At 36.7% G+C, this 15,774-nt stretch overlaps 1 long non-coding RNA gene across 3 annotated transcripts in view; it reads left to right on the plus strand.

The window, feature by feature from the left end:
- LOC116100897 overlaps positions 1–15,774 on the plus strand; it is a 61,183-nt gene that overhangs the window by 42,956 nt on the left and 2,453 nt on the right. For 2 of the 3 annotated variants that reach the window (XR_004122712.1, XR_004122713.1), the window contains exon 2: positions 6,925–7,040. The exons of the other annotated variant lie outside the window; for it this stretch is intronic. This is a non-coding gene — a long non-coding RNA (uncharacterized LOC116100897). Of the gene's footprint in view, positions 1–6,924; positions 7,041–15,774 lie in introns of those variants that run through there. 3 annotated transcript variants of the gene reach the window in all.

A 15,774-nucleotide genomic window follows, 5' to 3' on the forward strand; every position in this document is an offset into this window, starting at 1 on the left:
GGATCAAGATGCAGAACTCTCAGTTCTTTCTCCAGCACCATGTCTGCCTGCATGGTACCATGCTTTCTGCCATGATGATAATGGACTAAACCTCTGAAACTGTAAGCCAGCTTCAGATGTTTTTTTTCTTTATAAGAGTTGCCATGGTCATAGTGTCTCTTCACAACAATAAAACCATAACTAAGACATTCCTTTGATAGGAATGATAAGGTGATAGGATACAAGCCTGAATGGCTGCAGGGATTTGCTGTCCCAACAACAGTGACTCATGTAGTTGGAGAACCTCAATGAATGCTGGAAGATGGAAGAGTGGTCATAACAGAATGCTCACTACAAATATAGAGTCAGCTGAACATGAAACAATTTTGAATTCCCAATTATGGAAATTGTGGGCAACACAGCACCTCCCCCAATTCTTTCTTCCCTCTCCACTCTTTCCCTCCTCTTCCCTATCTCTTTCCCTCTCACCCCCTTCCCTCGCCTCTGGCTCCTTCCTTCTTTTCATTCTTCGTATTATAACTTACTGGGTCTTACAGTTTTTACTTAATATTTTTACCAAATTAAAAATAATTTATTGTGTGAGAGTGTGTATGATATGTGGGAATGCATCTCATGGCATGCATGTGGAGGTCAGAGGACAATTTTGTGAAGACAGTTCTCTTCTACATTTATGTGGGTTTGAGGAACGGAATCCAAGTGCCCAGGCTTTCACTAAAAGTGACTTTACCTACTGAACAATTTGACAGCTCTTTAATGAATCTTTACTCAGAAGAGAGGAACATATCTCATTGGAAGCATTCTTTTTTTTTTCTTTCTTTTCCTAAATGTATTTATTAAATTAGATTGGAATCACCACATCATGTATTTCAGGAAGAATAATAAATTACATTTACAACTCAATATCAGGCTATTCTTAGACCTTGTTTAAGAGATATGGTTGGTTGCTTAAGCTTGTGTGTTGAAAGAATGACAGTGTAGTCTCGACATCCAGGAAAGCCTCAGGTAAGTATGCAGTAGATACCAGATTCAGAGACACATTACATCTAATAATTGTCATGACACATATTCAATTAACTTATTTTATCTATCTGAAAACATGAGGGCCTAAAATATCCACATTAAAATCACATCTACAACGATTAAGGTTGATGATACTTAATCCTAGAGGTATATGCCGTCCAAATAATATTTCTGATATGACAGTAAACTGCCTCACACTGTAAACTGGAGACTGGAGCTATGAGCTTCATAATAAAAATAGAGCAAAATAAACCAACCGCTATGCATTAATTTTTTTTCATTTTTGGTGGAAGATAAGTGGATAAGCATATAATGAATAATAAAGTACAGAATCCTTTGTAATTATTCACAACATTGGAATGGTTACCCCAACTATATAGAACTTCAATGAGATATATAGACTTTGGGTGTGGTTAATAGTGGTGTATGACATTTTTTATGTGCAAATTTTTATTTTATAGTATTTGCATTTTTTCTCATGTGACAAACAAATGCAAGGTCAGCTAAGGCTGATATGGAATGTCTATGTTATAGACTCTTCAGGGACCAAACCTCCTGGCAGCAAACTGTACTTCCATCATAATCCAAGATGGCAGCTGGAACTCCAAGCATCAACTCCAACTTTCCAAGTGTGATGATAGAGAAATTGATGAAGATATAAGGAGCAAAGAGTGAAATAGCCTTGGTATTTAAGAAAGTTGCTAAAATGACATTTTAATTCTACATTCTATTGCTCATAACTTAGTCATATGACCACATCTAAAGAGATGGAAGCTGAGAAATCTAATTCATCTCCTTATAATACCACATTCCTTACTATCTCATTATTAGCGAAGAAAAACAAAATAGACAATAGGGCCTCTATTAGCTTCTATTACACACACACACACACACACACATACACATAATTTTCTATAAAGAATTCATCATCGAGCACAGCAAACACATTTAATAAAAACTAAATGCAATATAAATATCAGATCACATCACAAAGGAAAATTCAGTTATGAATTAAATCTCAGCTTCAGAATCAACTCTTATGAAAAACAAGTAAACCCCAAATGGGCCATCACACCTAATTCATTCTCACTAAAGCTAAGGCCAATCTATTGCCTTATCTTGGGAACATTCATACCATTAAACCTCATATTCTTTTTCCTAAAATGCTGATACTAATACATTTTAATCTAAGATATTTAGTGTATGTGTGAGAACAGGGGTGAAATAGTGACTCTCTATGCAGGTTGGTTTGCTTTTATAGGTTTGGTTTGTTAAGCAGTATTACACAGTTTTATTTGATCCAAAGGTTTATCAGCCTACAAGGAAATCAGATAAGCTAGGCTGCTCTAGTTGCTAGCAGGGTAATCTAACCTAACAAGTTGAATGAAATCTTGCAGAGGAAGCTTATTGGTTGATTCCTTTAAAGTTTTCAGAAATTACTGGGATTCAGCTGAAAGGATGTTAGGATTTTCTGTTTCTTCTCACCTTTGACCTACTTTCTTCTCTGTTAGCATAATCTCTAGCAAGTTCTTTTAGTCTGGTGCAAAGATAGAGCCAACACTTATTTTATCAACTTAAAAAGCAGGAGTCTTGTCTTCAGTGCTTCTAGTCACCTTAAAACTGTCCTTGGTGTTAGTCTCACTGGTTCTATTTAGGAAATACACTGATTGCTGAACCTACTAAAGCTATTCTTATCAACTTGGAATGAGAGCCACCTAGGGGATTTAAGCACACCTCTACATGGGTCTGAAAAATCTTCCCCGAAAGAATTGACTGATTGAGGAGATTCACCTAAATGTAGATGTCAACATCGCATGAGCCAGCACTCCCCTTCTCTGACTCTTGGTCAGCTGGCATGAGCCAAACTTCCATACCATAGTGTCCTCTTCCAGACAGAATGAACTCTGAAATGGTGAACAAAGAAAGTTCTCTCCTCTTTTATTTGGTCCAAGTAGTTCGTTAGAGTGTAACAAGAACAACTAAGGCAACGTTAATCTATTTACCTAATAATTCCCAGCTGATTAGTGAAAGCACCAAGGTGAACAGTTGTTTCTCTTAGCTTCAGCTTAATGGTTTTTCTCAGCATAAATCTCTAGCTCTTTTTAAAGGCTAAATGACTGTCATCTAATTCGTAAGAAAACTGGGTAAGCATTTCCTCCCCTTTCTAAGCCATTGGTTCTTTTCTCTCAATTTCCATTATTTCAATTTGGCTCATCACTCAAGCCACAAAGAATATAGAACAGGAATTAAGTGCCACAAAAATATGTGTTTCCTTACTGAAACCATCAGCAATGGAATATTTGAGATTCTTATTTTTATTCTTAAAAAACGATTTTAAAAACTCCTCTGGAAAAAAATTATTATTTTCCTAAGTGAACATAAAACAATTTTTTTTCTCTTAAGGGAAGGTGGTAGAATCATGAAACAGAATGACCTTTACCACCCCTTGCCTGGGAATGACCTCCATTGTCATGCTGAGATGCAATGATATTTTGTAAAAGGCCATATTACACATGATGTTTGATGGCTTACTTCTGCTGTTTACCAATATGTTAAAAACGTGTTGAAAGTCTATCCACATAAATCTGCATCTTCTATTTAAGTGCTTCCTTGTTTAATTAAGCCTTTGCTTATTTAAACCCTTCTCATGCCATAGGACATATATATCATTAATTTTTCACCATTATGAACAGTGCAAGGATAAGTAGCTCATAAATTTAGGTCATTCCAGTTACTATCCCTTAATTGTGAGAAACAAAAGTCAACCACGGATGGCTTGAAGGAGGAAATAGAAATGTATTGTAATGATTGATACAATGTGCATATTTGACTACAAAATTAAGTTGTTAATATCAGAAAGGAGATGGCTCTGGGAGGGTGCAAAGGTGCAATTGTAGGACTAATGGAAGGTCCATGACTCAATACCTTGGATAAGAACCAAATTAAATGAGATTTTTCCTTTTTTTTTTTTTTTTTTTTTGGTTTTTTCGAGACAGGGTTTCTCTGTGTAGTCCTGGCTGTCCTGGAACTCACTCTGTAGACCAGGCTGGCCTCGAACTCAGAAATCCGCCTGCCTCTGCCTCCCAAGTGCTGGGATTAAAGGCGTGCGTCACCACCGCCGGGCTGAGATTTTTCCTTTTAATCAGTTACTTAGGTCCAGGGAAGATAGTCTGTAAGGTTTATCTTAGATCCGTGTCCATTATTTGCCCAAGATAAGAATATGGATATTTGTTTATAGTCCTACCAAAAAACAACAATAAAGATTAAATTTCTAAGAAAAGTTCAAATGCTTATATTAAGGGTAAAGTCATAGATTGTGGGAAAAAATAAATCAATAGCACAATATGGTTTTCCAGATAGTTCTTATATTAAATTTCTTAAAATACAAATGGTTAGAAGAAATAAACTAGTTTTAAAAACCTTTTAAATTATACTATTTGAGGACTGATAAAAAGATTATTAGTTAAGAGTACTTACTGATCTTCCATTGAATTTAAATTTGGTTCCTATCATTCACTCATGACAGGAGGCCCGTAACTCAAGCTCCAGGGGATCTGATGCACTATTCTAGCCTTCATGGGGAACTATACATATCACATCTCTCTCTCTCCATCTCTCTCTCTCTCTCTCTCTCTCTCTTTCTCTCTCTCTTTCTCTCTCTCTCTCTTTCTCTCTCTTTCTCTCTGTCTGTCTTACACACACACACACACAAACAAACAAACAATTTGAAAAGTAGCATTATGTACAATTATTAGACAAAAATTCGTAGCCTTTCTATATACAAATGGCAAACATACCGAGAAAGAGATCATGGAAAGAATTTCATTCACAATCTCTTCAAAACAAAACAAAACAAAACTTGGGATAAATCTAACCAGTGAAGCAAAAGGCTTGTGTAAGGAAAAGCTTTAGATATTAAGGAAAAAATTATAAGATGAACCTGAAGATGGAAAGCCTTCAGTCCTCATGAATTGGTACTATTAATCTTTTGAAAATGGCCATCTAAAGCACACTGCTGCTTTAACTCAATATTCAAGAAAATTCAAACACAATTCTTCACAGAAATTGGAAAAAAATTGCTAAAAACTTCTTTTAGACACACAAATAATCTTGGAAGCCAAAATTATCCTGAACTATAAAAGAACTGTTGAGGATGTATCACTATTTCTAATTTTAAGCCATGTTACAGAGCTATAGCATGATATTGGCATAAAAAAGGAAACACATTAGTTAGTGCAATAGAATGGAGGACCTGCACCTAAGTCCTTACATGTGGACCTCTGACTTTTGATATAGAGACACAAAGTGTGCCCTGGAGAGAAGACAGCAACTTCACCAAATAGTGCTGGTAAAATTGAATGGCTGCATGTAGAAGGATGATTCTTACCTATCATCCTGTTCAAAACTCAGCTCCAAATGGATCAAGGACCTCAAGATAATACCTAATACCTTAAATCTGATAAAGGAAAAAGTAGGGAATGAACAAACTTATCAGCACAGGAGAAGACTTTCTAGACAGGACACAAGTACTTCAAGCTTTAAAACCAAGTGATAAACAGGACCACATGAAACTAAAGGCATGTATACAAAAGGGATTGCCATCATTCAAGAAAAAAGGTAGCTTGAAGAACCAGAAAAGATCTTTACCAGATATATATCTGTTAGAGGTTTAATATCTATAATATACAAAGAACAAAAAAAAAAATAAGCATGTAAAAAACAAACAGCTTTTGAAATGGTATACAGAACTAGAGAGTTCTCAAAATATAAATGTAAATTGTTGAGAAACATTTTCTTTCTAATGTTCAGTATACTTAACCATGAGGAGATGTAAATTAAAACCTTTTCTGAGAATTCATCGTATCCCATTCAGAATGGACGACTAGGGGGAAAAACCTGGGAAAAGATGCTGGCCAGGACCAAGAAACAGGAGAACATTATTCATTGTTTGTAAGAATGCTACTTGGTTCAGGAACTTTGGAAATTAGTGTGAAGTCCCCTCAAAAAGTTAAAAGTAGAGCTATTACATGATATAGCTATATCATTCTTGCATACATATCCCAAAGACTCTCTATATATCTATGCAGATATTTGCTCATCCATGTTGGTCGCTCTTCCATTCACAATAGCCAGTAAATGAAAATAGCCTAAGTATCCATCAACTGATGAATGGATAATGAAAATGTGGTACATTTACATAATGACACATTATTCAACTATTAAGAAAAATTAAATTATGATTTTTTAGATAAATGGATGGAGATGAAAACATCATGCTAATTGAAGTAACTCAGAAAGGCAAAACCATGATTTTTCTTACATGTAGATGTTAGCATTTAGCATTTAAATATATGTGTTTTATTTGGATTACCCATAGAGATTAAGTAACCAGTACGGTGTAAAGGGGGAGGATGAGAATCTCTCAAGGGAAGGGAAGGTAGATTATAGATTATAGTGTTATGGGTGAGCTAGAATGGAATGGGAATAATTAAATTGGGTAGAGGTAGAAGGGAAGAGTAGATCAGAAAATATCCAACATTAAATGTCTTTCGAAAAAGCCACATGGAAACCTAATACTGTAGAAGCTGGCTAAATATATATGTATACAAATATACAAAAATAGTTTAAATTGTGTTGTCCTATAGTCAGAGGAAAATACCCCAATATACTACCAAATAAAACTTTGAATTCCAGGAATGAGTTGCCTCTTTTTGATTTGTTGGCCAGTTATGTCCCTAGATCCCTAAAACATTATAAGCTACTGTCATTGCTCTAGGTTACTCTCCTGAACTTGACAGGACTTGACTGAAGATGCAACATTCTTGAGTTATAGAGCATGGAGAAATCTAGCTAGTGCTCAACTGGAAGCTTCACCCTACTGACTATTTTTTTTTTTTTTTTTAGATCTAGAAGATGCTGTGCATACTACCAGGGGAGAGAGTATTTATCCATGCCACCTGGCTGTGAATTCTGGGAACTGCAATAACAACTTGCCTAGCAAGATATGCTTGCTGCTGAAATAGTGGTGTCTTAGGTTTTTACTGCTGGGAACAGACACCATGACCAAGGCAACTATTATAAAGGATAACATTTAATTGGGGGCTGGCTCACAGGTTCACAGGTTCAGCCCATTATCATCAAGGTAGGAGCATGGCAGTGTCCACGCAGACATGGGGTGGAAGAGTTGAGAGTTCCACCTCTTGTTCAAAGGCAGCTAGGAGAAGACTGGTTTTCAGGGAACTAGGATGAGGGTCTTAAAGCACATGACCACAAAGACACACTTCCTTTAATAAGTCCACACCTACCCCAACAAGGCTACACCACCTAATAGTGTGACTCCCTGGGTCAAGCATATTCAAACCATTACAAGTGGTATAGATTTCATAGGAGTTACTACTTTCAAATTGGACTTAATATATAACTAATGCACAAAGTAAATGGACAGTCTAAAGCAGGGCTGTGGATATCTGAATTCTCCTGTAAAAGAAGTGATACACAGCATCCTTTGAATTAAAAGTCGTATGTTTCAATACAGTGATATAAAATTCAGAACATTTAACAATACTTTGGAGTAAAGGCTTCGAGTTCACACATACCTTATTTGAGTTTAGCTCCGGAAACTTTGTAGTTTTTTTAAATACAGAATAATCATTCTCACTTCTGAGTTTTAGCTTCCTCTACAGCAGAGCACATGGGTTACTATTTAGGAGTCTACAGGACTATTGTGGAGATAGTATGAAACAATTCCTGTGAATAAACTTAGGACAATGACTTAATTCTAATAAATATTCAACAATGTTCTTATTTTTATGCATGACTCATGGACTGATATAACCTCAGGACTGCCCAAGAGAATGCTAGTTTCCTACTATACCACCCACACAGCAAACAAAATTATTAAGCAATTACAGGATGTCCCCAAAGCACTATGACATACACATCACCTAATCTATCCTCTCCTGGCTGGAATTCCTGAGGGGCATCTCAATATTCTTTCTCTTCTTAGCAGGTTGACAGTTGTCTTCTTATGGTCTTGAAACAATCTTATTGCCTAAGAATTTCATGTAAAAAAAGATTTTGACCTGTTATCATTAAACATGTAAGAGTCCACTAAAGGACGCAGTATCTGGAATAAATGGTCTTGAAAAACTGGGTACACATATACGAAGGAGTAAAGTTGGTCTCTGACTTTACACCACTTCTAGATATTAATTAACTCCTACATGAAAATATAGGGTCCAATCTTCTTGATAGTGGCATGAATGTGGAGGCAAGAGAGTAGGAGATGCGTCTTTAAGGGGTTTAGTTCTAATGTTTTAGGTGAAAAAGTTCCAGGGATTTCAGTGCAACCTGCATATACTAAAATCTACTGAACGATACACTTCACCATGTTCAGTATGATCAGTTTTATGTTTCGCCAGGAACAAACACAGAGATGGAGGAAAAACATGTGTATGTGACAATGTACTTAAACAAACACCTATATATCTATCTCTTATCCAATACTACATTAAGCATCATTAGAAATATCGTTGCTACTCCTCAGCCCACTTTGATTTCTTCTCCATTTCCACCTGCACAAATAGAAGTATTTTGACCTTTCCTTTCCAAATCATATTCCCTTTATCTCCTCTAGTTGTCTTACTGCTTTACCAGAAAGTCAAGTACTATGCTGAGTAGATATGAAGACAATGGGAAGCCTTCGGTTGTCCTTGATTTTAGCAAAATTGCTTTAAGTTTCTCTTCATTTAATTTGATGTTGGCTACTAGCTTGCTGTATATTGCCTTTTTTATTTTTATGTATGCATCTGTATTCCTGATATCTTCAAGACTTATCACATGAAGGCGTGTTGGATTTTCACAAAAGGTTTTCAGCATCTAATGAGATAATTATGTATTTTATTCTTTTGAGATTTATAGGGTAGGTTATGTTGATGGGTTTTTGTAATTGAACCATCCCTGTATCCTTGGGATAAAGCCTACTTGACCATGATGGGTGATGTTTTTAATGTGTTCTTGGATTTGGTTTGTATTAGTATTTTTACATCAATGTTCGTAAGGGAAATTCTTCTGAAATTCCCTTTTCTTGTAGAGTCTTTGGTTTAGATATCATGGTGAGTTTTGTCTCATAGAATAAAGTTTGACATTGTTGCTTTAATTTTGTGGAATAGTTTGAGGAGTATTGGTATTAGCTCTTCTTTGAAAGTCTGATAGAATTCTGCAGAAAACCATCTGGCCCTGGGCTTTTGGGGTTGGGAGACTTTTAATAACTGTTTCTATTTACATGTGGGTTACAGGACTATTTAATTTCTTTACCTGACCTTGATTTAACTTTGATAAAGTGGTATCTAGCAAGAAAATTATTCATTCATTTGATTTTCCAATTTTATGGAGTATAGAATTTTGAAGTAAGGCCTAATAATTCATTGAAATTCTTCAGTGTCTGTTGTTATGTCCCAATTTTCATTTCTTGAATTTCTGTCTTGAAGTCCCCACTCCCCTTCTCTCTGTGTGTGTGGTGTATAAAATCTCTTTCTGAAATTTTCTGGAATTCATTGTGATATAACAAGAATTTCAGAAAATGAAGCTATTATGGAATCACTGACGAATAATAGATTTCATTTTACTTACACCAAATGGAGGACTGCCACTCTACAAATGATGCTTTTAGCACATAGAAGTTACATGGCTCTACAGCCAATTGCGATAAAAGATCTCCAGTTACAAATTGATCTTATAAGCATAAGCATGAGCGAAATTCTGATGTAACTCCAAAAAGTCCTCTGTAGCATTATTTCAAGAATGGTTAGTGCCATGACTTGGATATGAACTACTCCCCAAAGACTAATGTACTGAAGGCTTTATCACCATTGTGGCAGTATTCATAGAGTCTTTGGGAGGTATTCAGATTATGAAAGTTCTGATCTCACAAATGGACCAATGCACTGATAGGCTTATAACATAATGATAGACTTGTAACTTAATATGCTATTGGAAAACTTGATAAGGTGAGGTCTAGTTAAAAGACTATGTACATGGTGATATTCTATCTCTCTACCCTCCCTCTCTCTCTCTGAGCAGCTTTGCTCTAGGTCATCCTCCTACATTGATGGCCTGCATTATAACAGAACCAGAAACAATAAAGCTAGTAAACATGTACTGAAACCTCTGAATCAGTATAACAGATGATGGAATTCTGGCTTAATCCCTGGATTTTAAATCACAGTGGAGCTCAGAAAAGAGAAACTGTCTGAATTTCCTAATAGAGTGGGACTCAAACTAATTCTACTCCACTATGAAGCCCTTAGTGCCTGCAATTTTCTACAAAACCACTTGCATCTAAAGTGATCTTGAAGAGTCACTGACTTAAGCTCTTTCCATCATACACCTAGTTTCTCAGAATCATCACCTCAGAATCATTACACTATTGTTTGGGTCTCCTCTGCAAATAACAGAGAACAGTTTTCTCATATATCTCCAGGGCTTGGACCAGTGAATGAACCCGACAGTAGGACCTAAAGTAACCTGTGTTGAGAATGACTACAAGGCAAGTTAGTACCACAATTAAATGCAGAGCTCAAGTCTTCTATTTCCAGTGTTAACATTCTCTTTCCCATGACTAAAAGTACTCCAGTTCCTTGTAGACATGCCCCAAAAGAAGCCATCACCACCCTCCCCAGATAGATGTGTGTCTCTTTCACAACATTTACTTAGTTGATCTTCCCTAATATTCACTGTCTACTTTGAGCTATGCCCTGAGCTTGTATTCAGACACAAAGGGTCTGTGTGGCTTCCTGAAAATACATGTTGTTTTATAAAACAAGATGCAATATAACTCAGTTTATAGTGTCTGTATTCAAACTCCCTTTTTTTTTTTTCAGCAATAAGATTTCAGAGAAGTTATTTAATTTCTGTCTCATTTTACCTATCTATAAAGTACAGATAATAACAGCATCTCTCATAAAGTTGTCATGAAGATTAAATCGTCAATATTTGTAAAGCACTTGGTGTTATACTTAGCTCTTGGTAAGAGCTATTTATGTGTTAATCACCATTGTATTATTTCATAAATAAACTTCTGATAGAATATCAGTTCTGAAAAGGTATTTTTTATTTATTATTACCACTTTCTTACTTTTCTGTAGGTAGTTAGAGAGATAAGCATTTGTCTACCAATTTTTATGTGTAATGACCAGGCAACTTTGGCCCAATGCCCTTATATCCTGTAAGATTCATTTTGCCTACCATGAACATGGAAATAGTGTAGAATTCACTCTACAGACTTTCATGGGATTTAAAACAAAAATCATTCAACATAAACTGATAAATAGTAAGAACCCAGTAAAAGACAGCTATCTGCTGAACAATTTAAGACAAAAGGATATAGCCTTTGCTATTGGACACAGGGGACCACTCTCCATCTGTTTTCCATGAAGTAGACTTCTCTGAAAAACTAGAGATCTGTCTTGATGTCAAAAAAGATATATGCCATCACTTTGGCATGAACCTTTTTTGCCACAGGCAATGAGCAGAGCTAGTTTCATATGCTCTATAACATCTCAGTAGATTCTAAATTAGCTAGTATCTTACTGTTGTATGAGGCATCCATTAGATTTCATAAAAGAGATAGTTATAAATTAGAATTTATTCTTTCTAGTTAATCAAAAGTATGAGAGACTCATAAGTATATAAAAAGTAAGATAGAGAACATTGTATGGGCTTATGATTTGGGTGGGTATTTTTCACTCAGCATCAGATTTCAAGACTCATCTGTGCTTTGATGATGATCAGTGTTGTTGAATAGTATTTTGTATTCAGATCATAGACTTTTTTAGGGGTGAAGTGGAACTAACTATAACCAGGCATGAGGGCACTAGAAAAATCATTATTATGGCATGTGAATTACATCTCAATAAATTGTTATTTTAAAAGTTTAGTGTCGATCTGAGTGAAGAAAACAGATTTAGGTTTGAATAGAAAAAACAATTTCCTAAAAGAGGTGCTCTGCAGTAAGAAAAGTTGGAAAAGACAGGCTGCACCATGGGCTTGATAAATTGGATTTGTCTGAGTGCCAAATGAAAGAATGATCTGGCATTTAAGGTTTGGATATGGAACAGTTCTGAGAGATTTATCTCAGGAAGGCCATAGACAAAGGGTAAAGCACCACCACCAAAGACTATTCCTCAGTTAAAATAAAATGAAGCACTGTAAAGCAAGCTCAGCTAAATCCCCAAAGCACAATCTCAAGTACAATGTTGTAATCAAAGAGTTACAGAGAGAGAGAGAGAGAGAGAGAGAGAGAGAGAGAGAGAGAGAGAGATTCAGAGTCATGCTTGTGTGGTGTATGGTTCTGAACATCAGGAAAACAGTGAGATTAGGATTATGAGCCCTTTCTAGAACATCCAGTTTCACTCCCAGAATTGTATGCTACAGATGATGTAACCCACCTATTGCCATTGAATGACTTACTTGAAGCTACCCAATTGGGATGTGGCAGAATGAACCTCAAAGCCCTCATTGGAGCATCTAAGCCCATGTCTATAACTACTATAGACTCCTGGCCTGAGCTATAGCTCCCGAGTCTCTAGGATATGGGAATAGAACAAGCTTGAGCACAATCCATCATAATCTCATTTGCTGAAAGAAGACCTCATTTGCCAAGATCTAACTGAATTCAAACCTCATGGAAAGGTGACATAATAAAAACACTCTTCTCAGAGTAAGCCTGCTTTTGGCTAATGAATCGTTCAGATATGAAATTAGAAGTATGTTCCAAAGTGCATAGAGACTTCAGGACACATTGTGCGGTGACACTGATTTCAATTACATCTTAACCTTCAGCATGATGATGTGACATTTTACTCCTGTGTCACCTACCGATCAGCTCTCTTCCTTTGATTCCATTTGTTAAATATGAGCTTTGCTGTGCTCCATTGATTTCTGCAAAGATTCTTCTGTTTACAGCTTTGATAATCTTTGTTTAATCTGTAGGAGTAATTGGATTTCGACGATAGTGGCTTGATTTCCCAAACCACTGAGGCCAGAAATATTATGGGAGAGCCAAAGCAACACAGACCCCCAGATCCAGAAACCTCTTTTGTGCTCCAGCTAAGACTGACCTTTTCCTCTCAGGTTTGAAAGGTTATGTCCTAATCACTTCAGATGGAGTAACAAAAAAGATGTGTTTCCCTTAAATGAAATGAGGCTATAAAAGTCACAGCTCTGTGGCCTGGATTCCTTCATTGCTAGGACTGATTACAATCTCATCCAAGAAAATACGAATGAAGGAACTAATTTCTCTCTTAAAAAACAGTCCCTTTCAGAAACACACAGTAATGGAGACTTCACAGTTCATTTTATATATTGATATTCTCTGTTTTCCAAATGTAGAAGTGGAGGGATGGGCACATGGCTGCTGTTGGTTCTTAACTTGGCTCTGCCCTTTGATGGAAGGATAACCTTGGGCAAAGTGACCTCTATACTGTAGTTCCCCACATGGAAAATGAAAGGCACTAATACAATTTACAGAGAGGCTAAACAAACAGTTCCATTAACTCAGAAAATCCTGAGAGCTCTTGCAATGTATCAGACATCTGCTAACCAAGGAAAAGAAGTAGCATATAGAAAATATCTTGACTAGGCAACGGTCAGGTTGTTTTTATATTACATGCAGATCATAGAAAAGAAAGGATCATATCTACTTGTGGCATCTGTGCCTGTGGGAAAGAGATATCAGCATGGACAGAACTTCAAGGGACACATCCCTAATGGGGGAGGGCAGAGAAGTGGGAACCCTACCTGCAAAATTCAACTATGACCAACACCAGGGTGTCAGTGTAAACACAACATTTTTCCTTATTGCAAAAGCAGGAGTATTGGCTCATTATCTATTACTTTTTCATGCTTTATTGTCATACATTATATCAATAGGTTTCATGATCTTTATTTTCATGCATGTGGATTATGGTGGTTTGAAGGAGAATGGTCCCCCTGGTCTCATATGTTTGAATATATGGTCTCATTGGTGAAACTGTTTAGACTTAGAATGTGTGACCTTGGAGGAGATGTGTCATAGGGGGCAGGCTTGAAGCTTTAAAAGCCTCCCACTATTCCCAGTGTGATCTCTGCCTCCTGTTTGCTGATCAACATGTGAGCTCTCAGCTATCCCTACCCCTACTCCATTGTTCCACTATCATGGACTCCAACCCTTTGAAACCATAAGCCCAACTGAACATTTCCTAAGTTACCTCAGTAATGGTGTTTTGTCACAGCAATGGAATAATAACTAATACGGTACATAATACATTTTAATTATCTTTACCCCTTCTTGGGTCCACCCATGGCTGACAAATCACTTTCTTCTTCCCAATTAGCATGATTTGTGTCTTACTTTGTATATTTGTTGCTTTTGAAACCCCTGCTTATAGGAAGATGGATTAGAGCTTGTCTACAGGAGCATGCACACCTCACCAGTGTCTTCAACTCTGAGGAAAATGTCTCTCAACATCATCAACCATATAGATCCTCAGAAAACAGTGAGGCTCTCTATGCATCCCTTCTTTTTCTATGGAAAAGTGTTGATAGGCCCACCCATGTTCAAATTTTGTGCAGGTGATCCCAGCTGGTGTGGCTGCAAGAACACAAAGGTCAAGGAATCCCTGGACGTCAGTGGTTCACACTGATCACCACTGCTCATCCATACTTCCACTCCTTGTATTCTTTTAATCCCATCTTTCATGATGTTTCTCAGGCCTTGGATTGGATGATGTTGGTGTCCTCTGTTTGGATGGCTATTCCACTGTCATTTATTTTGACCATTTTCACCATTTGAGTCTCTGCTGTCCCCACTGACCACTACAAAAGAAACTTCTTGAACCAAAGCTCAAAGAAACACCTATCCGAAGGCATAAACATGATCATTTAGAAGATAGTTTGATGGGTACATCACATCCACTTAATGAAGAAACAACAGCAGTAACAGCAGTGCCTTCCCCTAATAGGGTCCAAGACCTCCCAGACAGAGGCACTTGACAAGATTGTAGTAGAGTCATGGATTCTTTCAATTTGTCCTCTTTATAGCAATTTCTTTCAGATAATATGTAGTTTTAACAGGAAGATATTACTGAAAATAACTAAATTAAAATCACTTACCAGAATTAATTATAATGCTGCTATAATTTCTCAGGCATCACAACAGGAAGAAGTTAATCATATATTGTGATGAGTCCATTTTGAAAAATGAATATGCAGCTAGAAAATTGTACTGCTGGTATTCAAATTATAAAATGCTGATTTTTATTTACTCTTTCTCCTTTTGTTGGTATGTGGTTACACTTGTCCTTCAAACCTTCATGTACTAGCCTCTGAATCTCTTTAGTCATTTAAAATATTGGCAATTTTTGTCCTTGTCTCCATTTCTATCCCATTTTATCTGGTCTTCTACATGCACTATGGTAAGTAGACACTGCTGTGTTAGAAATCATCTTTGGTTGGGCATCAACTTTAGCCCACCATGATGACCATCATTCCAGAGCTTCAACACAGGAAGGAGAGTTCTAGTCTAGTCTCATGAGACTATGACTTCTTTTGAGTCAGTAAGGAAGTCTTTCCCTCCATTTCATCCAGCCACACACCCTGAAAGTCAATCATTACATGGTTAACAGCAGCCCGAACCTCTGTCCAAGCAACTGATGCAATTCTTCTTGCCAATCACCTTTGTCACTCTTTTTTTTTTTTTGCTTGTGTGAAGGCTCA

This window comes from Mastomys coucha, unplaced genomic scaffold, assembly GCF_008632895.1.
Source record: "Mastomys coucha isolate ucsf_1 unplaced genomic scaffold, UCSF_Mcou_1 pScaffold21, whole genome shotgun sequence".
Classification (NCBI taxonomy): Eukaryota; Metazoa; Chordata; class Mammalia; order Rodentia; family Muridae; genus Mastomys; species Mastomys coucha.